Here is a 26,362-nt window from a genome sequence, read left to right on the forward strand (position 1 = left end):
GAGGCTTATGAAACACTGGGAGGGAGGGAGGTATAGAAAGAGGTTTTCTAGATGGTAAACCGAGGCTAATGAAACACTGGGAGGGGAGGGAGGTATAGAAAGAGGTTTTCTAGATGGTAAACCGAGGCTAATGAAACACTGGGAGGGAGGGAGGTATAGAAAGAGGTTTTCTAGATGGTAAACCGAGGCTTATGAAACACTGGGAGGGAGGGAGGTATAGAAAGAGGTTTTCTAGATGGTAAACCGAGGCTTATGAAACACTGGGAGGGAGGGAGGTATAGAAAGGGAGGAGAGAGAAGGAGAGGTAGGCTATATAAACAGAAATGGAGAGAGTAGATTAGATTTATTTTAAATAATTTAGCTGTGTGTCAAGGAGCTGTTATCGATTTTGAGCTTTTAGGAGCCATATGAAAATGTTATTGTCAATCCCCTAACCTCCCTGACCCCCTTCTCCTGGCCAGAGGCAGCCAGCCCCTCTCTTTCCATCCGGGATGTAATCACTAGACACACAGCTACCATGGTCCTTTAGCCCAGCTCTGACCCACACACCTCCATTTTGATTCTGTCCCTTCTCCACTCCCTTCATCCTCCCATCCCAGAGAGAGAGAGAGAGAGAGAGAGAGAGAGAGGGAGTCCTGTTGTCTGCACCACTGGTTTCCATAGCAGCATTGAGGGAATCCAGAGCTGCAGTGGTGGTGTGTTGTCTTGTGTGTGTGTGTGTGTGTGTTGTCTTGTGTGTGTTATCTCAACCCCGTTGGCAGTTGTATTTCTTATTCATGGCTCCGCCCCCCTGTGGATCATCACTCTGAGCTGTTTCCTCAGAGACTCTGTCAGACAGAGAGAGGCAGCTAGCTAGAGGAGGCGGAGGGGGGCTCTTCTCTTCCACGGTGCATTGGGGAAATGTCTGCTTAGAACCAGATGCTGTGTGGGGTGTGAGGGGGGACTGAGAAGAGTACTGCACACGGCAAATAACCTAATGTCATTACAAAGACTAGCATTAATGGTGCCTCCTTCAGTGGTATTTCAAGTGTGTGTGTGTGTGTGAGTGGGGTGGGGTGGTGGGGGGGGGGGGTTATAAAAGCTTCATTACTCATTTGAGGAACGTTAATCAAAATGGCCATTATAGGGAGGCAGTCTGATACCGTAGAAACAGCAGTAAAAGGTGTTCTGCCTGCACTCTACACTGCCACTCACTCCACTAAATTTATGCAAAGCTGTGGGGTTTATTTGTCAAATAAACAGAGTATCTAAATCTGGGCAGAATTAAATGGTCAAATTGAACATTATTCCACTACATGTAGGCTATTAGCAGAGTCAGTAGTAAAAACACTGGTTCAGCTAACAACTGGTCTCTCTCTCTGTCTCTCTCTCTCTCTCTCTCTCTCTCTCTCTCTCTCTCTCTCTCTCTCTCTCTCTCTCTCTCTCTCTCTCTCTCTCTCTCTCTCTCTCTCTCCCTCTCTCTCCCTGTCTCTCTCTCTCTCTCTCTCTCTCTCTCTCCCTGTCTCTCTCTCCCTGTCTCTCTCTCTCTGTCTCTCTCTCTCTCTCATGGTCTTTATTGGCATGGGAAACATATGTTAACATTGCCAAAGCAAATTAAATGGATAATTTAAAAAATAAAGTGAATATTGACAAAAGTTCCAAAGGAATAAAGACATTTCATATAATGGCTGTATACAGTGATGTACAAATAGTTAAAAGTATAGAAAGGAAAATAAATATGGGTTGTGTTTGTTCTTCACTGGTTTCCCTTTTCTTCTGGCGACAGGTCACGGATCTTGCTGCTGTGGTTTTTCACCCAATAGATATGCCTATGGCGGCCTCTCTCAATTGCAAGGCTATGCTCACTGAGTCTTTACATAGTCAAAGCTTTCCTTAAGTTTGGGTCAGTCACAGTGGTCAGGTATTCTGCCACGGTGTCCTCTCTGTTTAGGGCCAAATAGCATTCTAGTTTGCTCTGTTTTTTTATTAATTCTTTCCAATGTGTCAAGTAATTCTCTTTTTGTTTTCTCATGATGTGGTTGGGTCTAATTGTGTTGTTGTTGTTGTTGTCCTGGGGCTCTGTGGGGTCTGTTTGTGTTAGTGAACAGAGCCCCAGGACCACCTTGCTTAGGGGACTCTTCTCCAAGTTCATCTCTCTGTAGGTGATGGCTTTGTTATGGAAGGTTTGGGAATCGCTTCCTTTTAAGTGGTTATAAAATTTAATGGCTCTTTTCTGGATTTTGATGCCTCTCTCTCTCTGTTCATCATACTGTATAATTGTGATGGGTGATTTGAAGGAGTCAGGCGCATGAAGGTAAATCACAGAATACAGAGTTTATTCCGGAATACAGAGTTATGCAGAAATGCGTGAAACAGTCCAGTGCACCAAACAGGCACCCAGGGAAAATAAACCCCCGGCAATACAAAATACACGGAGCTCAACCGAGCTACTCTCTCCTCACAATAAACAATCACCCACAAGGACAAGGGGGGGCAGAGGGGAACACTTATACACGTACTAATGAGGGGGATATGAACCAGCTGTGTGAAATAGACAAGACAAAACAAATGGAATGATGAGATATGGAGCGGCAGTGAAGGCTAGAAGGCCGGGGACGACGAACGCCGAAGCCTGCCCGAACATGGAGGGGGAGGCAGCTTCGGAGGAAGTGGTGACAATAATAGCCAGACACTTAGTGACCTGGCCAGCTGGGACAAATGGCTGAAGTGTGTAGTCCTCTGTAGCTCAGCTGGTAGAGCACGGCGCTTGTAACGCCAGGGTAGTGGGTTCGATCCCCGGGACCACCCATACACGACAAAATGTATACACGCATGACTGTAAGTCGCTTTGGATAAAAGCGTCTGCTAAATGGCATATTATATTATTATTATAAGTGTTTTAGTAAATAAATAAAAATAACCACTGAAATCTGATTGGTTTAGAATGCTGACGTTATCTCTGACATGTAGCGACATGTACTCTGGTTTTAGTTGGAATAAATGGTCAAATTTAAAGCTAAGCTAGTCCTCTGTAGCTCAGTTGGTAGAGCGTGGCGCTGTCACCGCCGGGGTTGTGGGTTCGTTTCCCACGGGGGGCCAGTATGAAAATGTATGCACTCACTTAACTGTAAGTTCGCTCTGGATAAGAGCGTCTGCTAAAATGACTAAAATGTAAAATGTAAGCTATCTAAACTGTATGCCTTTCTAGTGGGTGGGTGTGTGTGTGGGGGGGGTTGGTCGATCCACCAATTTGGTTCCTTTTGAGATGTTTAACTTGGTGAAAACAGTTTGCACCTAATTTTAACATTCTGTCATAAAGAGCACATGTTCAACTTTTTTCAACACGCTTTCCCATCTCAAGAGGTTAAATAAGTTAAATAAATGCCTATAGTAACGACCTATTAAGTGCCAAATAAAGTAACAGGATTGACTGTAACAGGATTGACTGTAACAGGGTTGACTGTAACAGGGTTGACTGTAACAGGGTTGACTGTAACAGGGTTGACCGTAACAGGGTTGATACTTTTTTTGGGTAAATCAGCCATGAATCCCCTTGTGACAGGGGGAATGAAAGCTTGTTGTGTGCAACAGGGAGGGGCAATTGAATGCAAGCTAAACTAAATAAAAACAATTTCTAGCCTGTCTATCTGTGGGTGACAGGGTTGACGTGTTATGCTCAACCTGCTCAGATTTCCACCACAAAAGCAACACAATAACTAGGGCTTTACAATGAGGGTGAAACTTGGATACATTTTGGGATTAAAGTGGGTTAAAATGTTCCTAGAAGTTACTCATGGCTGATGGAGGGACATGTCAAAATGCAGAATTTCTGCACTTAACACAAAACCCATTTTGCGAGCACTTAAATGGCACTTCAACAGGCTTTTAAAATGCGATATTGGTGCACAATTTCTACTGAAAATATCAAAGGGCACTCATTTGGTGGAAGGACCCAGGTGTTGTGATAACAGTACAATCACATGACGCATCACGTTGCTTAGCCTCCGTCCATATCCCCTCTCCTTATCTGTCCATATCCCCCTCTCCTTCTTAGCCTCTTTCCATATCCCCTCTCCTTCTTAGCCTCTGTCCATATCCCCCTCTCCTTCTTATCCTCTGTCCATATCCCCTCTCCTCATTATCCTCTGTCCATATCCCCTCTCCTTCTTAGCCTCTTTCCATATCCCCTCTCCTCATTATCCTCTGTCCATATCCCCTCTCCTCATTATCCTCTGTCCATATCCCCTCTCCTTCTTAGCCTCTTTCCATATCCCCTCTCCTTCTTATCCTCTGTCCATATCCCCCTCTCCTTCTTATCCTCTGTCCATATCCCCCTCTCCTTCTTATCCTCTGTCCATATCCCCCTATCCTTCTTAGCCTCTGTCCATATCCCCCTCTCCTTCTTATCCTCTGTCCATATCCCCTCTCCTTCTTATCCTCTGTCCATATCCCCCTCTCCTTCTTATCCTCTGTCCATATCCCCCTCTCCTTCTTAGCCTCTGTCCATATCCCCCTCTCCTTCTTAGTCTCTGTCCATATCCCCTCTCCTTATCCTTTGTCCATATCCCCCTCTCCTTCTTAGCCTCTGTCCATATCCCCTCTCCTTCTTAGCATCTGTCCATATCCCCTCTCCTTCTTAGCCTCTGTCAATATCCCCCTCTCCTTAGCCTCTGTCCATATCCCCCTCTCCTTAGCCTCTGTCCATATCCCCTCTCCTTCTTATCCTCTGTCCATATCCCCCTCTCCTTCTTATCCTCTGTCCATATCCCCCTCTCCTTCTTAGCCTCTATCCATATCCCACTCTCCTTCTTATCCTCTGTCCATATCCCCCTCTCCTTCTTATCCTCTGTCCATATCCCCCTCTCCTTCTTAGCCTCTGTCCATATCCCCCTCTCCTTCTTATCCTCTGTCCATATCCCCCTCTCCTTATCCTCTGTCCATATCCCCTCTCCTTATCCTCTGTCCATATCCCCCTCTACTTATCCTCTGTCCATATCCCCCTCTCCTTCTTAACCTCTGTCCATATCCCCTCTCCTTCTTTCACTTCCTCTGTCTAGCTATTCAATCTCTCCTCCCTTCCTCCTTCCCTCTCTCTTTCTCTCCCTTCTTCCATCTGCCTCACTCTCTCTCTTCCTTTCTCTCTCTTTTTACCCTAACTTCTCTGTGATGGTGGAGTATTCACTCTGCCAGTGAGGGTTCATCATGTCTCTGTGATGGTGGAGTATTCACTCTGCCAGTGAGGGTTCATCACGTCTCTGTGATGGTGGAGTATTCACTCTGCCAGTGAGGGTTCATCACGTCTCTGTGATGGTGGAGTATTCACTCTGCCAGTGAGGGTTCATCACGTCTCTGTGATGGTGGAGTATTCACTCTGCCAGTGAGGGTTCATCACGTCTCTGTGATGGTGGAGTATTCACTCTGCCAGTGAGGGTTCATCACGTCTCTGTGATGGTGGAGTATTCACTCTGCCAGTGAGGGTTCATCACGTCTCTGTGATGGTGGAGTATTCACTCTGCCAGTGAGGGTTCATCGCTCATCTGCCCAGACATGTTTAGAGTGTATACACACAGTTTGTTGTGGTAGGAATGAGGGGTTGTTTTAGATTAGTAGAATACAGTAGAGTGTAGTAGAGTGGATTGTTTTAGATTAGTAGAATACAGTAGAGTGTAGTAGAGTGGATTGTTTTAGATTAGTAGAATACAGTAGTGTGTAGTGAGAGTGGATTGGTTTAGATTAGTAGAATACAGTAGAGTGTAGTAGAGTAGTGAGATAACAGGGAGGGTTTAGCAGGACACAGTCAGTCAGTCAGTCAGTCAGCCACCCATCCAGTCAGTCAGTCAGCCATCCTGTCAGGCAATCAGTCAGCCACCCATCCAGTCAGTCAGCCAGTCAGTCAGTCAGCCATCCTGTCAGGCAATCAGTCAGCCACCCATCCAGTCAGTCAGCCAGTCAGTCAGTCATCCAGTCAGTCAGTCAAATCAGGGAAATCAGGATACTGCTGATGTTGCTAAAACATCTTAGATGATTTCTGTAGTCTGGGAATCCACATACACCAGTTTACACTCTCACCTCCTGTTCTGCTCTCTGACTCACTGCCCAGAGAGAAGGAGGGAGAGAGGGAGAGGAAGAGGGGGTAGATGAGAGAGAGGGAGAGGGAGAGAGAGAGAGGAGAATTGAGAGAAAGAGAGAGAGGGAGAGAGAGAGAGGGAGGTGGGGGCAGAGAGAGAGAGAGAGAGAGAGAGAGAGAGAGAGAGAGAGAGAGAGAGAGAGAAAGAAAGAAGGGGGGGAGTTGAGAGAAAGGGAGAGAGGTGGGAGCAGAGAGAGATCAAATGTCAAATTGGCTTTTTACCAGATTACCATATGACAGACCACGTATTTACCCTGCACACCCTAATTGACAAACAAACAAAACAAAGGCAAACTCTTCTCATGCTTTGTTGACGTCCAAAAAGCTTTTGACTCAATTTGGCATGAGGGTTTGCTATACAAATTGATGGAAAGTGGTGTTGTGGGAAAAACATTATAAAATCCATGTACACAAACAACAAGTGTGTGGTTAAAATGGGCAAAAAACACAAACATTTATTTCCACAGGGCCATGGGGTGAGACAGGGATGCAGCTTAAGCCCCACCCTCTTCAACATATATATCAAAGATTTGGCGAGAGCACTAGAACAGTCTGCAGCACCCAGCCTCACCCTACTAGAATCTGAAGTCAAATGTCTACTGTTTGCTGATGATCTGGTACTTTTGTCCCCAACCAAGGAGGGCCAACAGCAGCACCTAGATCTTCTGTACAGATTCTGTCAGACCTGGGCCCTGACGGTAAATCTCAGTAAGACAAAAAATTATGTTGTTCCAAAAAAGGTCCAGTTGCCAGGACCACAAATACAAATTCCATCTAGACACCGTTGCCCTAGAGCACACCAAAAAACTATACATACCTTCGGCCTAAACTTCAGTGCCACAGGTAACTTCCACAAAGCTGTGAACGATCTGAGAGACGAGGCAAGAAGGGCCTTCTATGCCATCAAAAGGAACATCAAATTCAACATACCAATTAGGATCTGACAAAAAAATGTATAGCAAGGCTATGCTTACTATACTGAAGAAGGGGGTCAGGGAGGTTAGGGGATCGACAATAACATTTTCATATGGCTCCTAAAAGCTCAATCTTTCCAATGTGTCAAGTAATTCTCTTTTTGTTTTCTCATGATTTGGTTGGGTCTAATTGGGTTGCTGTCCTGGGGCTCTGTGGGGTCTGTTTGTGTTTGTGAACAGAGCCCCAGGTCCAGCTTGCTTAGGGGACTCTTCTCCAGGTTAATCTCTGTAGGTGATGGCTTTGTTATGGAAGGTTTGGGAAACGCTTCCTTTTAGGTGGTTATAGAATTTAACGGCTCTTTTCAGGATTTTGACCCCAGACCCACAACCATAAAGGGCAATGGGTTCTGTAACTGAGTAGTAGTTCTAGCCAGATCCTAATTGGTATGCCATATTTTATATTCCTTTTGATGGCGTAGAAGGCCCGTCTTGCCTTGTCTCTCAGATCATTCACAGCTTTGTGGAAGTTACCTGTGGCGCTGATGTTTAGGCCGAGGTACGTATCGTTTTTTGTGTGCTCTAGGGGCAACGGTGTCTAGATGGAATTTGTATTTGTGGTCCTGGTAACTGGACCTTTTTTGGAACACCATTACAGTGGCTTGCGAAAGTATTCACCCCCCTTGGCATTTTCCTATTTTGTTGCCTTACAACCTGGAATTAAAATTTATTTTTGGGGGGTTTGTATCATTGGATTTACACAACATGCCTACCACTTTGAAGATGTGAAATATTTTTTTTTGTGAAACAAATAAGATAAAAAAAACAGAACTTGAGCGTGCATAACTATTCCCCCCCCCCCATTCCAAGACATTTAAATGTTTCCCCTTAAACCACTTGAGTGTTGCTTTAGCAGTATGCTTAGGATCATTGTCCTGCTAGAAGGTGAACCTCCGTCCCAGTCTCAAATCTCTGGAAGACTGAAACAGGTTTCCCTCAAGAACTTCCCTGTATTTAGCGCCATCCATCATTCCTTCAATTCTGACCAGTTTCCCAGTCCCTGCCGATGAAAAACATCCCCACAGCATGATGCTGCCACCACCATGCTTCACTGTGGGGATGGTATTCTCGGGGTGATGAGAGGTGTTGGGTTTGCGTCAGACATAGCGTTTTCCTTGATGGTCAAAAAGCTCAATTTTAGTCTCATCTGACCAGAGTACCTTCTTCCATATGTTTGGGGAGTCTCCAACATGCCTTTTGGCGAACACCAAACATGTTTGCAAATTTTTTTTCTGGCCACTCTTCCGTAAAGCCCAGCTCTGTGGAGTGTACAGCTTAAAGTGGTCCTATGGACATATACTCCGATCTCCGCTGTGGAGCTTTGCAGCTCCTTGAGGGTTATCTTTGGTCTCTTTGTTGCCTCTGATTAATGCCCTTCTTGCCTGGTCCGTGAGTTTTGGTGGGCGGCCCTCTCTTGGCAGGTTTGTTGTGGTGCCATATTATTTCAATTTTTTAATAATGGATTTAATGGTGCTCTGTGGGATGTTCAAACTTTCTGATATGTTTTTATAACCCAACCCTGATCGGTACTTCTCCACAACTTTGTCCCTGCCCTGTTTGGAGAGCTCCTTGGTCTTCATGGGGCCGCTTGCTTGGTGGTGCCCCTTGCTTAGAGGTGTTGGGGCCTTTCAGAACAGGTGTATATATACTCAGATCATGTGACACTTAGATTGCACACAGGTGGACTTTATTTAACTAATTATTACATTTACATTTTAGTCATTTAGCAGACGCTCTTATCCAGAGCGACATAGTTAGTGAGTGCATACATTTTTCATACTGGCCCCCCGTGGGAATCGAACCCACAACCCTGGCGTTGCAAGCGCCATGCTCTACCAGCTGAGCTACAGGGGGGACTTGTGTGACTTCTGAAGGTAATCGGTTGCACCAGATCTTATTTAGGGCCTTCATAGCAAAGGGGGGTGAATACATATGCACGCACCACTTTTTCTATTATTTATTTTGTAGTCTTTTTTTTAAAAACACGTTATTTTTTTTCATTTCACTTCACCAATTTGGACTATTTTGTGTATGTCCATTACATGAAATCCAAATAAAAATCCATTTAAATTACAGGTTGTAATGCAACAAAATAGGAGAAACACCAAGGGGGCTGAATACTTTTGTAAGGCACTGTATTTTTGTCTTACTGAGATTTACTGTCAGTGCTCAGGTCTGACGGAATCTCTGCAGAAGATCTAGGTGCTGCTGAAGGCCCTTCTTGGTTGGGGACAGAAGCACCAGATCATCAGCAAACAGTAGACATTTGACTTCAGATTCTCCCTCTGTCGGTTTCCCTCTGTCGGTTTCCCTCTGTCGGTTTCCCCTCCCTCCCTCTCTTTCTTCCTCTCTCATATCTCCCTCCCTCCTTCCTTCTCTCCCTCCTTCCCTCCCTCTCTCTCTCCTTCCCTCCCTCTCTCTCTCTCTTGCTCTCTCTCTTTTGCTCTCTCTCTCTCACACTCTGTCTGTCTTGGTCTTTCTCTCTCTCTCTGTGTCTGTCTTCTTTCATATCTCTGGTTAAAACATCTCACACTGACTGTCCCCTTTGGGTGCCTAGCTGTAATGCTGCTGTTTTCCTTCTCCTGATGACAAAGCACAGGAGAGGCAGGGTACTTCAGTCAAGCCTCTGCAGAAGCAGGCACTCTTCTTTAGGTACCTGTTCCCTCCCTCCCTCTCTCATCTCTCCCTCACTCCTTTCCCTCTCTTTCTTCCTCTCTCATCTCTCCCTCCATCCATCCTTCCCTCCCTCTCTCATCTCTCCCTCACTCCTTTCCCTCTCTCTCTCCCTCCCTCCATCCTTCACTCTCTCTCCCTCTCTCTCCCGCTCGCTCCCCCTCTCTCCCCCTCTCCTTCCCTCTATAGATGCCCTTGTCTCTGAGTGTGTCTGCACATAGTCAAGTAGACACTTAAGGGAGCACAGTACAATAGCCCGGGCCACTTGACAGTGTTGGCACCTCCCATATGTTCATGGCTGTGAATGTGCCAGCTAGCTTAGACACTGAGGAGACCAGGCAGTAAAGAGAGGGGAGAGCTGAGCTGACACCCACCAAGCCCCCCCCCCTCTCTATTTCAATTCAAAGGGCTTTATTGGCATGGGAAACATATGTTTACATTGTCTCTTTCTCTCTCTCTCACACACACACACAGAGCTATATTGCCCCCAATGACTGCAGTCTTCCTCTGGTCTGGTAAAGATGGCCGTGCCTCGGCTGGTGCTCCACTACATAAATATTGAGAGAGAGAGAGAGAGAGAGAGAGAGAGAGAGAGAGAGAGAGAGAGAGAGAGAGAGAGAGAGAGAGAGAGAGAGAGAGAGAGAGAGAGAGAGAGAGAGAGAGAGAGAGAGAGAGAGAGAGAGAGAGAGAGAGAGAGAGAGAGAGAGAGAGAGAGAGAGAGAGAGAGAGAGAGAGAGAGAGAGAGAGAGAGAGAGAGAGAGAGAGAGAGAGAGAGAGAGAGAGAGAGAGAGAGAGAGAGAGAGAGAGAGAGACCTAGCTAGCCTTGGCAGTGTGACATATAACACTAGCTATTGATTTGATTTCATTCAAAGTCTTAACGCCCTAATTGCATGTATTACAGGTTTAAACAGACAGCTATGGGGTGTGTTTTGCTCCTAGTGCCAATACTGTGTCCATTAGCCAATAGCTTTCAACATGGATGCAACCAGCAGAGTAGATACTCTCCTCTGAGTAGATACTATCCTCTGAGTAGATACTATCCTCTGAGTAGATACTATCCTCTGACAGAGCGCTTCATCTAACGTTCTAGATCATACTCTATAGAGGCGCCACTATAGATTTCATTCTTTAAGGCTGCCATCACTCGCGCCCAATAAAACCCCAAATAATGTTCCGTTGGCGTGCAATATTTATGCTCATATATTTGTGTTTGAAGGCTGCAGCGTGGGGAGGGAGGGAGGGAGGGAGAGAGAGAGAGATGAAGCGGCTGTTCCTGTCGGTTTAGAACAGGGGTCTCCAACAGCTACCAGTAGTTTAAACACCACCTATGAGTATCTCGCCAAACTATTCCGAAAGAATATGCAACTTTCACGTGTTCCACCACAAACTGTCATTAACAAATCTCAGAAGTATCAGACACCGCAAGCTCCCAAGTTAGGCTACTATCTAATCACCGCAACATTTACATTATCCGACCCCTGGTTTGGTTTAAAGAGCCAAACCTAACACAATATCTACCCATTAACTTCCAGCAATATTGGCCCAGTCTGTCTGTGTGGTGCAGGCGTTTGTCAATCACTCCTCACTCCGTGTGAAGCCAGTTGATGTGATGACCGTCTTGTGGGTTGACCGAAATACTTTCCGCAAAACCTTCTCAATTAAATGTTAACTGCAAAGCAGGCTTACCTATCAGAAGTATATCATGAGGAAGTATATCATGAGGAAGTATATCATGAGGAAGTATATCATGAGAAAGTATATCATGAGGAAGTATATCATGAGGAAGTATATCATTTGTATTTATTATTTGTCATTTGTAAACTTTGCCATGAAATTAGCAGCAGCAGTACAGAACCATCATTAGACTGGCACATTAGACTGCACATTCCTCACTCGCTAGATGCACAATTAAAGAGGAATTACACTCAATCTAAACATTACTTTTCTTCAAGACTTTTTAAAAAACAAGGTCTTCTAATGTGAGTTAAGCATTGACATGGACTCAGAATAGACACTTTGGTTGTTTCTCTATGAACAATTGTAATTCTACATTAAGGACCCAGGGGTGAGGAGAAGAGAACAATGTGCCTGTTTGAAAAAAAAATGAGCGGCTCACGACATTTTTTCTTTTTTTGTCTTTTTTTTTAAAGTAGCTCTGATGCTAGAAAATGTTGGAGAGCCCTGGTCTGAACACATGGTGCACATCCCCTCCAGCAAGACCATGTTGCAGCTGTGGTGTACTGGAAAATACACCGGTTCTAGGAGCACCGCTAGGAGCACCGCTAGGAGCACCGCTCACAACTTCGGCTTTAGTGTCCGCTGTTAACTCTCGTCAGCGGTTGTATGACTCACGTATATATCTGATAAACATGTCAGCATACACCAACGATACATAATCGCTTTGCAAAGAAAGTAAAAAATATACAAGCGCTATCTGCCATAGTATTCCCCCAACACCAAACTGGTTGTGCAATGTGCTAGTGACGCCGTTAAAGACCAGCCAGCCGGCCGAGGCTGTGGTGGTGATTGTGCCATCACAGCGCAGACAGCAGGGTCACCTTGACGATAAGAGAGGGTAGACAGTACAGGGTCTGAGATGGAGAGGAAGGGAGGGGACTTTTAATGCTGCTCTACCATCTTGGTCTGCCTCTATATTCCCCTCTGGTTTCCTTTAGCACCTTTCTCATTCCATCCCTGTTTCCTGTGTGTGTGTGTGTGTGTGTGTGTGTGTGTGCTGGTAGGTCATAAATAATCCAATCAGCTGTGCTCCACTATGTGGGTAAACTGACCAGACGACCACTAATAACAAACACAGCAACTCCTCTCTCCTCTCAGACCCAGAGACACCAACTAAAACCCCCATAACACCACCGCCCTAACACCACCACCCTAACACCACCACCACCACCCTAACACCACCACCACCGCCCTAACACCACCACCCTAACACCACCACCACCACCCTAACACCACCACCCTAACAACACCACCGCCCTAACGCCACCACCCTAACACCACCACCACCACCCTAACACCACCACCACCACCCTAACACCACCACCACCACCCTAACACCACCACCACCGCCCTAACACCACCACCACCATCCTAACACCACCACCACCACCCTAACACCACCACCACCACCCTAACACCACCACCACCACCCTAACACCACCACCACCGCCCTAACACCACCACCAGCCACCACCCTAACACCTCCACCCTAACGCCACCACCCACCCTAACACCACCACCACCGCCCTAACACCACCACCACCGCCCTAACGCCACCACCCTAACACCACCACCCTAACACCACCACCACCACCCTAACACCACCACCACCACCACCCTAACACCACCACCCTACCACCACCACCCTAACACCACCACCACCACCATAACACCACCACCCTAACGCCACCACCCTAACAACACCACCCTAACACCACCACCCTAACACCACAACCACCACCCTAACACCACCCTAACACCACCACCACCACCATAACACCACCACCCTAACGCCACCACCCTAACAACACCACCCTAACACCACCACCACCCTAACACCACCACCACCTAACACCACCACCACCGCCCCTAACGCCACCACCACCACCCTACCACCACCACCCTAACACCACCGCCACCACCCTAACAACACCACCCTAACGCCACCACCCTAACACCACCACCACCGCCCTAACGCCACCACCCTAACAACACCACCCTAACGCCACCACCCTAACACCACCACCACCGCCCTAACGCCACCACCCTAACACCACCACCCTAACACCACCCTAACACCACCACCACCACCCTAACACCACCCTAACACCACCACACTAACACCACCACCACCACCCTAACACCACCACCACCGCCCTAACAACACCACCACCACCGCCCTAACAACACCACCACCACCATCCTAACACCACCACCACCATCCTAACACCACCACCACCACCCTAACACCACCACCACCACCCTAACAACACCACCACCACCCTAACACCACCACCACCACCCTAACAACACCACCACCACCCTAACACCACCACCACCACCCTAACACCACCACCACCACCACATTCTGCTGGGTCTTCTGCCCTATTAGTCCTGTATTAACCAAGCTGTGTGTGTATTAACCAACCTGTGTGTGTCAGGGTTTCGGTTAGGAAAATTTGATGCCGGACAACGTGACCGGGAATATTTACATTTGCCGGACATCCATATGTATTTCTTTAAAACTTTATTAGGGTAATATAAAAAATAAGTCAAGCCAATGTTTAAAGGGAAAATACCAGCAGGCTATTGTATTGCGGCAAATACAACATTATAGTCCAAGGGCCACCGGTGTGGTTCAAAACTTGTAAAAGCTGCACATTAATTCGTTATTTTTAATAAAAGTTATGATTTTTTGCATCAATCATAGCGCATCTTGGGTAATTTCCCTAGAAACGTTCCGATGTTTCACCTTGGTTACCTTTGTTGAACACTGGCGCACAGTGTTCGTCCTTCCTTGAGTTCAAACAGCCCGTTACCGGTCCTTCACTGATCCAGTTGAGACCCAAAACGAGGGAATATGTTTTCACCATGTACACTGGTTTTCTCAGTTAATACAATATGTTTTGGCACCTTCTACCCCCTCCCCCACCCCCCCATAAAATAAAATAAAATAAAGTGGTTATCCCACTGGCTATCATAAGTTGAATGCACCAATTTGTAAGTCGCTCTGGATAAGAGCGTCTGCTAAATGACGTAAATGTAAGTAACGTCCGTCATTGCTGTTGCCTTCTAGCCAAACTAAAGACACCACAAGATTTGCTAGCGAACACGGCTCTCAAAACATTCAAGTTCCCGACAGCTACATAATAAAGCACTGTTCTGGCATCTGAAAAAAATATATTTAGCACCTTTCAACAGCTTCTTATATCGTATTATTTTGGGATTCCTCCAGTGCGGTGCATACGTTGCTTTCTGCAAGCATTGACAATAGAATGTGTGTAACAATTGTATCCAAGGTGTAACATGGCAACCTCATAATGTTGCTAGGGGAAATCACGCAAAATGTGCTATGTTTTTGAATCTTTGATTTATATTACTTTAACGAGTTTTGAACCGCACAGTTTTCATATTCATAAAAGTATCTACAGTGAGGGGAAAAAAGTATTTGATCCCCTGCTGATTTTGTACGTTTGCCCACTGACAAAGAAATTATCAGTCTATAATTTTAATGGTAGGTTTATTTGAACAGTGAGAGACAGAATAACAAAACAAAAAAATCCAGAAAAAACGCATGTCAAAAATGTTATAAATTGATTTGCATTTTAATGAGGGAAATAAGTATTTGACCCCCTCTCAATCAGAAAGATTTCTGGCTCCCAGGTGTATTTTATACAGGGAACGAGCTAGCAATTTGCACAGTAAGTAGCCTGCATTTGGCCACGCCAACGTTCTTCTCATTTTTGTCCACTACAGTATTAAAACTTGTCCACACAGAGGACATTCCCCTTGTCGGCTTCTTTTCACTATAGGCTACTCTTTCTCCTCCAACTTTCCTTTTACTTCAATGAAAAAGGCCTCCATCTTCACTATCAACAGTAACCTAGGCCAAGGCTCCTGTCTCTCTCTCTCTCTCTCTCTCTCACCCCTCTCTCACCCCTCCCCCCCTACTCCCTCTCTCTCACCCCTCTCTCTTCCCCCCCTCTCCTCTCTCTCACCTCCCCCTCTCTCTGTCTCCCTCCTCTCATCTCCCCCTCTCTCACCTCCTCTCTCTCTCTCTCTCTCTCTCTCTCTCCTCCGCAGCAGGCACACTTTCGAGCAAGGAGTGAGAGAATGGTGCTGAAGCGCGAAATCGGGGTGTAGCCTATGATAGACAGCCTCTCCCGGGCCAAAATGTTATCCACTTTTTATTTTTTATTTTTTATTTTTTCTGTTGGCCGAAAGCTGGCAATTACAGGCAACCCGGGTGGGTGTGTTCAGCTGGCTGCAGCAGCGTTCATCCTTGACAGGGTCTGGATTAGCTGGCCGGGCATCAGTCCAATATGACACACACACACCACTTGATATCCTCTCCTACTAAGGCAGAGCATCTCTCCCTCTATGCCTCTTATAAGACAAAGCCATCTCTTGTCGTGTGACTCTATTGGTCATGATGACCGCTGATTATGGAGTCTGTTTTGAAAGCAACAACCCCAGGTTGACAACAAACAGAGAGCATCTCACCGACCACTTCTTGCTTTCAAATTTTAATTCAGACGACAGTTTATCCCTCCAATCTGACTACAGCACCTCTCCTCAATCTGACTACAGCACCTCTCCTCAATCTGACTACAGCACCTCTCCTCAATCTGACTACAGCACCTCTCCTCAATCTGACTACAGCACCTCTCCCCAATCTGACTACAGCACCTCTCCCCAATCTGACTACAGCACCTCTCCCCAGTCTGACTACAGCACCTCTCCTCAGTCTGACTACAGCACCTCTCCTCAATCTGACTACAGCACCTCTCCTCAGTCTGACTACAGCACCTCTCCTCAATCTGACTACAGCACCTCTCCTCAATCTGACTACAGCACCTCTCCTCAGTCTGACTACAGCACCTCTCCTCAATCTGACTACAGCACCTCTCCTCAATCTGACTACAGCACCTCTCCTCAATCTGACTACAGCACCTCTCCTCAATCTGACTACAGCACCTCTCCTCAATCTGACTACAGCACCTCTCCTCAATCTGACTACAGCACCTCTCCCCAATCTGACTACAGCACCTCTCCTCAATCTGACTACAGCACCTCTCCCCAGTCTGACTACAGCACCTCTCCAATCTTAGCCTCCTCATCTGACTACAGCACCTCTCCTCAGTCTGACTACAGCACCTCTCCTCAATCTGACTACAGCACCTCTCCCCAATCTGACTACAGCACCTCTCCCCAATCTGACTACAGCACCTCTCCCCAATCTGACTACAGCATCTCTCCTCTATCTGACTACAGCACCTCTCCCCAATCTGACTAAAGCACCTCTCCCCAATCTGACTACAGCACCTCTCCCCAGTCTGACTACAGCACCTCTCCTCAATCTGACTACAGCACCTCTCCTCAATCTGACTACAGCACCTCTCCTCAATCTGACTACAGCACCTCTCCTCAGTCTGACTACAGCACCTCTCCTCAATCTGACTACAGCACCTCTCCTCAATCTGACTACAGCACCTCTCCTCAGTCTGACTACAGCACCTCTCCTCAATCTGACTACAGCACCTCTCCTCAATCTGACTACAGCACCTCTCCCCAGTCTGACTACAGCACCTCTCCTCAATCTGACTACAGCACCTCTCCCCAGTCTGACTACAGCACCTCTCCTCAATCTGACTACAGCACCTCTCCTCAATCTGACTACAGCACCTCTCCTCAGTCTGACTACAGCACCTCTCCTCAATCTGACTACAGCACCTCTCCCCAATCTGACTACAGCACCTCTCCCCAATCTGACTACAGCACCTCTCCCCAATCTGACTACAGCACCTCTCCTCAATCTGACTACAGCACCTCTCCTCAATCTGACTACAGCACCTCTCCCTCAATCTGACTACAGCACCTCTCCCCAGTCTGACTACAGCACCTCTCCTCAATCTGACTACAGCACCTCTCCTCAATCTGACTACAGCACCTCTCCTCAGTCTGACTACAGCACCTCTCCCCAATATGACTACAGCACCTCTCCTCAATCTGACTACAGCACCTCTCCCCAGTCTGACTACAGCACCTCTCCTCAATCTGACTACAGCACCTCTCCTCAATCTGACTACAGCACCTCTCCTCAGTCTGACTACAGCACCTCTCCTCAATCTGACTACAGCACCTCTCCCCAATCTGACTACAGCACCTCTCCCCAATCTGACTACAGCATCTCTCCTCTATCTGACTACAGCACCTCTCCCCCAATCTGACTACAGCACCTCTCCCCAATCTGACTACAGCACCTCTCCCCAGTCTGACTACAGCACCTCTCCTCAATCTGACTACAGCACCTCTCCTCAATCTGACTACAGCACCTCTCCCTCAATCTGACTACAGCACCTCTCCTCAGTCTGACTACAGCACCTCTCCTCAATCTGACTACAGCACCTCTCCCCAATCTGACTACAGCACCTCTCCCCAGTCTGACTACAGCACCTCTCCTCAATCTGACTACAGCACCTCTCCTCAATCTGACTACAGCACCTCTCCCCAATCTGACTACAGCACCTCTCCTCAATCTGACTACAGCACCTCTCCCCAGTCTGACTACAGCACCTCTCCTCAATCTGACTACAGCACCTCTCCTCAATCTGACTACAGCACCTCTCCTCAGTCTGACTACAGCACCTCTCCTCAATCTGACTACAGCACCTCTCCCCAATCTGACTACAGCACCTCTCCTCAATCTGACTACAGCACCTCTCCCCAATCTGACTACAGCACCTCTCCTCAATCTGACTACAGCACCTCTCCCCAATCTGACTACAGCACCTCTCCCCAATCTGACTACAGCACCTCTCCCCAGTCTGACTACAGCACCTCTCCTCAATCTGACTACAGCACCTCTCCCTCAATCTGACTACAGCACCTCTCCTCAGTCTGACTACAGCACCTCTCCCCAATCTGACTACAGCACCTCTCCTCAATCTGACTACAGCACCTCTCCTCAGTCTGACTACAGCACCTCTCCCCAATCTGACTACAGCACCTCTCCCCAATCTGACTACAGCACCTCTCCCCAATCTGACTACAGCACCTCTCCTCAATCTGACTACAGCACCTCTCCTCAATCTGACTACAGCACCTCTCCTCAATCTGACTACAGCACCTCTCCCCAATATGACTACAGCACCTCTCCTCAATCTGACTACAGCACCTCTCCCCAGTCTGACTACAGCACCTCTCCTCAATCTGACTACAGCACCTCTCCTCAATCTGACTACAGCACCTCTCCTCAGTCTGACTACAGCACCTCTCCTCAATCTGACTACAGCACCTCTCCCCAATCTGACTACAGCACCTCTCCCCAATCTGACTACAGCACCTCTCCCCAATCTGACTACAGCACCTCTCCCCAATCTGACTACAGCACCTCTCCCCAATCTGACTACAGCACCTCTCCCCAATCTGACTACAGCACCTCTCCCCAATCTGACTACAGCACCTCTCCTCAATCTGACTACAGCACCTCTCCCCAATCTGACTACAGCACCTCTCCCCAATCTGACTACAGCACCTCTCCCTCAATCTGACTACAGCACCTCTCCCCAGTCTGACTACAGCACCTCTCCTCAATCTGACTACAGCACCTCTCCTCAATCTGACTACAGCACCTCTCCTCAGTCTGACTACAGCACCTCTCCGCAATCTGACTACAGCACCTCTCCCCAATCTGACTACAGCACCTCTCCCCAATCTGACTACAGCACCTCTCCCCAATCTGACTACAGCACCTCTCCTCAGTCTGACTACAGCACCTCTCCTCAATCTGACTACAGCACCTCTCCCCAATCTGACTACAGCACCTCTCCCCAATCTGACTACAGCACCTCTCCCCAATCTGACTACAGCACCTCTCCTCAATCTGACTACAGCACCTCTCCCCAATCTGACTACAGCACCTCTCCCCAATCTGACTACAGCACCTCTCCCCAGTCTGACTACAGCACCTCTCCTCAATCTGACTACAGCACCTCTCCTCAATCTGACTACAGCACCTCTCCTCAGTCTGACTACAGCACCTCTCCTCAATCTGACTACAGCACCTCTCCTCAATCTGACTACAGCACCTCTCCTCAGTCTGACTACAGCACCTCTCCTCAATCTGACTACAGCACCTCTCCTCAATCTGACTACAGCACCTCTCCCCAGTCTGACTACAGCACCTCTCCTCAATCTGACTACAGCACCTCTCCTCAATCTGACTACAGCACCTCTCCTCAATCTGACTACAGCACCTCTCCCCAATATGACTACAGCACCTCTCCTCAATCTGACTACAGCACCTCTCCCCAGTCTGACTACAGCACCTCTCCCCAGTCTGACTACAGCACCTCTCCTCAGTCTGACTACAGCACCTCTCCTCAATCTGACTACAGCACCTCTCCCCAATCTGACTACAGCACCTCTCCCCAATCTGACTACAGCACCTCTCCCCAATCTGACTACAGCACCTCTCCTCAATCTGACTACAGCACCTCTCCCCAATCTGACTTCAGCACCTCTCCCCAATCTGACTACAGCACCTCTCCCCAATCTGACTACAGCACCTCTCCTCAATCTGACTACAGCACCTCTCCTCAATCTGACTACAGCACCTCTCCTCAGTCTGACTACAGCACCTCTCCTCAATCTGACTACAGCACCTCTCCTCAATCTGACTACAGCACCTCTCCTCAGTCTGACTACAGCACCTCTCCTCAATCTGACTACAGCACCTCTCCTCAATCTGACTACAGCACCTCTCCTCAGTCTGACTACAGCACCTCTCCTCAATCTGACTACAGCACCTCTCCTCAATCTGACTACAGCACCTCTCCTCAATCTGACTACAGCACCTCTCCCCAATCTAACTACAGCACCTCTCCCCAATCTGACTACAGCACCTCTCCCCAATCTGACTACAGCACCTCTCCTCAATCTGACTACAGCACCTCTCCCCAATCTGACTACAGCACCTCTCCCCAATCTGACTACAGCACCTCTCCCCAATCTGACTACAGCACCTCTCCCCAGTCTGACTACAGCACCTCTCCTCAATCTGACTACAGCACCTCTCCTCAATCTGACTACAGCACCTCTCCTCAGTCTGACTACAGCACCTCTCCGCAATCTGACTACAGCACCTCTCCCCAATCTGACTACAGCACCTCTCCCCAATCTGACTACAGCACCTCTCCCCAATCTGACTACAGCACCTCTCCTCAATCTGACTACAGCACCTCTGCTTTTGTACATATATTTGCTCTCAGCACAGGGGGAGGGAAGAGGGTGTGTGTGTGGACATGCTTTTTGGTCTTCTGGTGACATCGGGTGCTGTAGGTGTCCTGGAGGGCAGGTAGTTTGCCCCCGTGATGCGTTGTGCAGACCGCACCACCCTCTGGAGAGCCCTGCGGTTGTGGGCGGTGCAGTTGCCGTACCAGGCGGTGATACATCCTGACAGGATGCTCTCAATTGTACATCTGTAAACGTTTGTGGGTTCCTGAGGTGCCAGGGAGTACAGGAGGGGACTGAGCACACACCCTTGTGGGGCCCCAGTGTTGAGGATCAGTGAAGTGGAGATGTTGTTTCCTACCTTCACCACCTGGGGGGGCGGCCCGTCAGGAAGTCCAGGACCCAGTTGCACAGGGCGGGGTTCAGACCCAGGGCCTCAAGCTTAATGATGACCTTGGAGGGTACTATGGTGTTGAAGGCTGAGCTATAGTCAATGAACAGCATTCTTACATAGGTATTCCTCTTGTCCAGATGGGATAGGGCAGTGTGCAGTGTGATGGCGATTGCATCGTCTGTGGATCTATTGGGGCGGTAAGCAAATTCAAGTGGGGTCTAGGGTGTAAGGTAGAGGTGATATGATCCTTGACTAGTCTCTCAAAGCACTTCATGATGACAGAAGTGAGTGCTACAGGGCGATAGTCATTTGTTTCAGTTACCTTCACTTTCTTGGGTACAGGAACAATGGTGGACATCTTGAAGCAAGTGGGGACAGCAGACTGGGATAGGGAGAGATTGAATATGTCCGTAAACACACCAGCCAGCTGGTCTGCGCATGCTCTGAGGACGCGGCTAGGGATGCCGTCTGGGCTGGCAGCCTTGAGAGGGTTAACAAGCTTAAATGTCTTACTCACATCGGCCACGGAGAACGAGAGCCCACAGTCCTTCGGAGCGGACCGCGTCGGTGGCACTGTGGTATCCTCGCAGCGGGTGAAGAAGGTGTTTAGCTTGTCCGAGAGCAAGACGTCGGTGTCCGTGACGTGGGTGGCTTTCCCTTTGTAATCTGTGATTGTCTGTAGACCCTGTGTAATGGATTCAGAGAAACAGGAAGCAGAACTTAATTAGTATTATCTGAGCGCTCCTCCATATGACTCATCCCCGCCTTCTCATCCCTGCCTCCTCCCCTCCTCCCTCCATCCCCCTCCTCCCGCCATCCCCCCCTCCTCCCTCCACCCCCCCCTCCTCCCTCCACCCCCTCTCCTCCCGCCATCCCCTCCTCCCTCCACCCCCCTCCTCCCTCCACCCCCTCTCCTCCCGCCATCCCCCCTCCTCCCTCCACCCCCTCTCCTCCTCCCGCCATCCCCCCTCCTCCCGCCACAAAACACTTTGTATTCAGGACATAAAGTTAATTTCTTTGCCACATGAATCTGTGTTTGAAATTCCCTGCTTGAGTGAGGAACCTTACAGATAATTGTATTTGTGGGATACAGAGATGAAGTAGTCATTCAAAAATGTTAAACACGATTATTGCACACAGAGGGAGTCCATGCAACTTATTATGTGACTTGTTAAGCACATTTTTACTCCTGAATTTATTTAGGCTTGCCAAAAGAAAGGGGTTGAATACTTATTGACTCAAGACATTTCAGCGTTTCATTTTAAATCCACTTTGACATGATGGGGTGTTGTGTGTAGGCCAGTGACACAAAACCTTAAGTGTAAGAACAGAATGTGGAAAAAGTCAAGGGGTGTGAATTCTTTCTGAAGGCACTGTATAATGGATTAGTAAATAGTTTATTCATCATTTACTCCAATCACAAGATGTTTAATATGTAAGTGCTAGAGAAGCTGGTGTTAAGCCTGAGATGAAGTCGACTAGCATGCTAGCAGATACCCATAGACTTCCAGTCATTGCGGTAACGCTAGTTAGCATTGGCTCGCGAAACGACCTCTAATTTCCTTCGTACTGGACACAGACATAAAATGGTATCCACGAGTGCATCTGACTCTGGGGAAGTAGATAAAGGGCCTCATTGCCAACATCCCGAAGTATCCCTTTTTAAGGTCTGAAAATAGCCTCCTACAAGTCAATGTCCTAATAATTAGGAAGATTGCAAAAAAAAAACAGGTGTTTTAATTGCTGTATGCTTACTTTGATTATGACCTTACGCCGATCAAGATAAGACTAAGGGTGTTTTATGACTAATTCCATACTCTGCCTTCTGCCATAATCAGTTTAATATTGAATTATTAGTGTGCATGTAAACATACTCTCTGTCTCTGTGCTTGTTTTCTGTCAGCTTTCCCACGCCGCCTCCTCTTCTCTCTAATCATTTTTTACATTTACATTTTAGTCATTTAGCAGACGCTCTTAACCAGAGCGACTTACAGTTAGTGAGTGCATACATTTTCATACTGCCCCCCCCGTGGGAAACGAACCCACAACCCTGGCGTTGCAAGCGCCACGCTCTACCAACTGAGCTACAGGGGACCTAAACAGGAGACCTAATCACATCATGTGTTCAGAGCAGATCCCGTCTCTGTCTCTAAAGCTACAACCAGCCGGTTGTTGCTGTTCACCGCTGGACGCGCAGCCAGCAGGGAGGTTGAGGCTCTACAATCATCTGCCGCTACATGGGGTTTACGTAACACCCAAACCCATGTGTGTTTTTATAAATGGCACCCTATTCCCAGAGCCCCGTGGACCATGGTCAAAAGTAGTGCGCTACGAAGGGGGTGCCATTTGGGACGTGCCCCCAAACCCCAACACCAGGGGGAGTGAGGTGTTACTGCCTCTTCAACACCAGGGGGAGTGAGGTGTTACTGGATCTTCAACACCAGGGGGAGTGAGGTGTTACTGGATCTTCAACACCAGGGGGAGTGAGGTGTTACTGGAACTTCAACACCAGGGGGAGTGAGGTGTTACTGCCTCTTCAACACCAGGGGGAGTGAGGTGTTACTGCCTCTTCAACACCAGGGGGAGTGGGGTGTTACTGCTGTCTTCAACACCAGGGGGAGTGGGGTGTTACTGGATCTTCAACACCAGGGGGAGTGAGGTGTTACTGGATCTTCAACACCAGGGGGAGTGAGGTGTTACTGCTGCTTCAACACCAGGGGGAGTGAGGTGTTACTGGATCTTCAACACCAGGGGGGAGTGGGGTGTTACTGCTGCTTCAACACCAGGGGGAGTGAGGTGTTACTGGATCTTCAACACCAGGGGGAGTGAGGTGTTACTGGATCTTCAACACCAGGGGGAGTGAGGTATTACTGCTGATCTTCAACACCAGGGGGAGTGAGGTGTTACTGGATCTTCAACACCAGGGGGTGTGAGGTGTTACTGCTGCTTCAACACCAGGGGGAGTGAGGTGTTACTGGATCTTCAACAACAGGGGGTGTGAGGTGTTACTGCTGCTTCAACACCAGGGGGAGTGAGGTGTTACTGCTGCTTCAACACCAGTTGGAGTGAGGTGTTACTGGATCTTCACCACCAGGGGGAGTGAGGTGTTACAGGATCTTCAACACCAGGGGGAGTGAGGTGTTACTGGATCTTCAACACCAGGGGGAGTGAGGTGTTACTGGATCTTCAACACCAGGGGGAGTGAGGTGTTACTGCTGCTTCAACACCAGGGGGAGTGAGGTGTTACTGGATCTTCAACACCAGGGGAGTGAGGTGTTACTGGATCTTCAACACCAGGGGGAGTGAGGTGTTACTGGATCTTCAACACCAGGGGGAGTGAGGTGTTACTGGATCTTCAACACCAGGGGGAGTGAGGTGTTACTGGATCTTCACCACCAGGGGGAGTGAGGTGTTACTGGATCTTCAACACCAGGGGGAGTGAGGTGTTACTGGATCTTCAACACCAGGGGGAGTGAGGTGTTACTGCCTCTTCAACACCAGGGGGAGTGAGGTGTTACTGGATCTTCAACACCAGGGGGAGTGAGGTGTTACTGCTGCTTCAACACCAGGGGGAGTGAGGTGTTACTGCTGCTTCAACACCAGGGGGAGTGAGGTGTTACTGGATCTTCACCACCAGGGGGAGTGAGGTGTTACTGGAACTTCAACACCAGGGGGAGTGAGGTGTTACTGCTGCTTCAACACCAGGGGGAGTGAGGTGTTACTGCTGCTTCAACACCAGGGGGAGTGAGGTGTTACTGGATCTTCACCACCAGGGGGAGTGAGGTGTTACTGGATCTTCAACACCAGGGGGAGTGAGTGAGGTGTTACTGCTTCTTCAACACCAGGGGGAGTGAGGTGTTACTGGATCTTCAACACCAGGGGGAGTGAGGTGTTACTGGATCTTCAACACCAGGGGGAGTGAGGTGTTACTGGATCTTCAACACCAGGGGGAGTGAGGTGTTACTGCTGCTTCAACACCAGGGGGAGTGAGGTGTTACTGCTGCTTCAACACCAGGGGGAGTGAGGTGTTACTGGAGTTTCGACACCAGGGGGAGTGAGGTGTTACTGGATCTTCAACACCAGGGGGAGTGAGGTGTTACTGCTGCTTCAACACCAGGGGGAGTGAGGTGTTACTGCTGCTTCAACACCAGGGGGAGTGAGGTGTTACTGCTGCTTCAACACCAGGGGGAGTGAGGTGTTACTGGATCTTCAACACCAGGGGGAGTGAGGTGTTACTGGATCTTCACCACCAGGGGGAGTGAGGTGTTACAGGATCTTCAACACCAGGGGGAGTGAGGTGTTACTGCTGCTTCAACACCAGGGGGAGTGAGGTGTTACTGGATCTTCACCACCAGGGGGAGTGAGGTGTTACTGGATCTTCAACACCAGGGGGAGTGAGGTGTTACTGGATCTTCAACACCAGGGGGAGTGAGGTGTTACTGCTGCTTCAACACCAGGGGGAGTGAGGTGTTACTGCTGCTTCAACACCAGGGGGAGTGAGGTGTTACTGCTGCTTCAACACCAGGGGGAGTGAGGTGTTACTGGATCTTCAACACCAGGGGGAGTGAGGTATTACTGGATCTTCAACACCAGGGGGAGTGAGGTGTTACTGCTGCTTCAACACCAGGGGGAGTGAGGTGTTACTGGATCTTCAACACCAGGGGGAGTGAGGTATTACTGGATCTTCAACACCAGGGGGAGTGAGGTGTTACTGGATCTTCAACACCAGGGGGAGTGAGGTGTTACTGGATCTTCAACACCAGGGGGAGTGAGGTGTTACTGCTGCTTCAACACCAGGGGGAGTGAGGTGTTACTGGAGTTTCGACACCAGGGGGAGTGAGGTGTTTCTGGATCTTCAACACCAGGGGGAGTGACGTGTTACTGGATCTTCAACACCAGGGGGAGTGAGGTGTTACTGCTGCTTCAACACCAGGGGGAGTGAGGTGTTACTGGATCTTCAACACCAGGGGGAGTGAGGTGTTACTGGACCTTCAACACCAGGGGGAGTGAGGTGTTACTGGATCTTCAACACCAGGGGGAGTGAGGTGTTACTGGATCTTCAACACCAGGGGGAGTGAGGTGTTACTGCCTTTTCAACACCAGGGGGAGTGAGGTGTTACTGGATCTTCAACACCAGGGGGAGTGAGGTGTTACTGGATCTTCAACACCAGGGGGAGTGGGGTGTTTCTGGCTCTTCAACACCAGGGGAGTGAGGTGTTACTGGATCTTCAACACCAGGGGGAGTGA

General features: G+C 48.5%; 1 protein-coding gene and 1 non-coding gene across 6 annotated transcripts in view; both read left to right on the plus strand.

The window, feature by feature from the left end:
• The window catches only part of LOC121546156 (arginine-glutamic acid dipeptide repeats protein-like), a 339,630-nt gene that overhangs the window by 201,449 nt on the left and 111,819 nt on the right, over nucleotides 1-26,362 (plus strand). The window lies entirely within an intron of this gene.
• Nucleotides 3,005-3,079, plus strand: trnad-guc. Its single transcript has one exon. It is a non-coding gene; the product is annotated as a tRNA-Asp (tRNA).

Source organism: Coregonus clupeaformis, chromosome 30 (assembly GCF_020615455.1).
Source record: "Coregonus clupeaformis isolate EN_2021a chromosome 30, ASM2061545v1, whole genome shotgun sequence".
Taxonomy (NCBI): domain Eukaryota; kingdom Metazoa; phylum Chordata; class Actinopteri; order Salmoniformes; family Salmonidae; genus Coregonus; species Coregonus clupeaformis.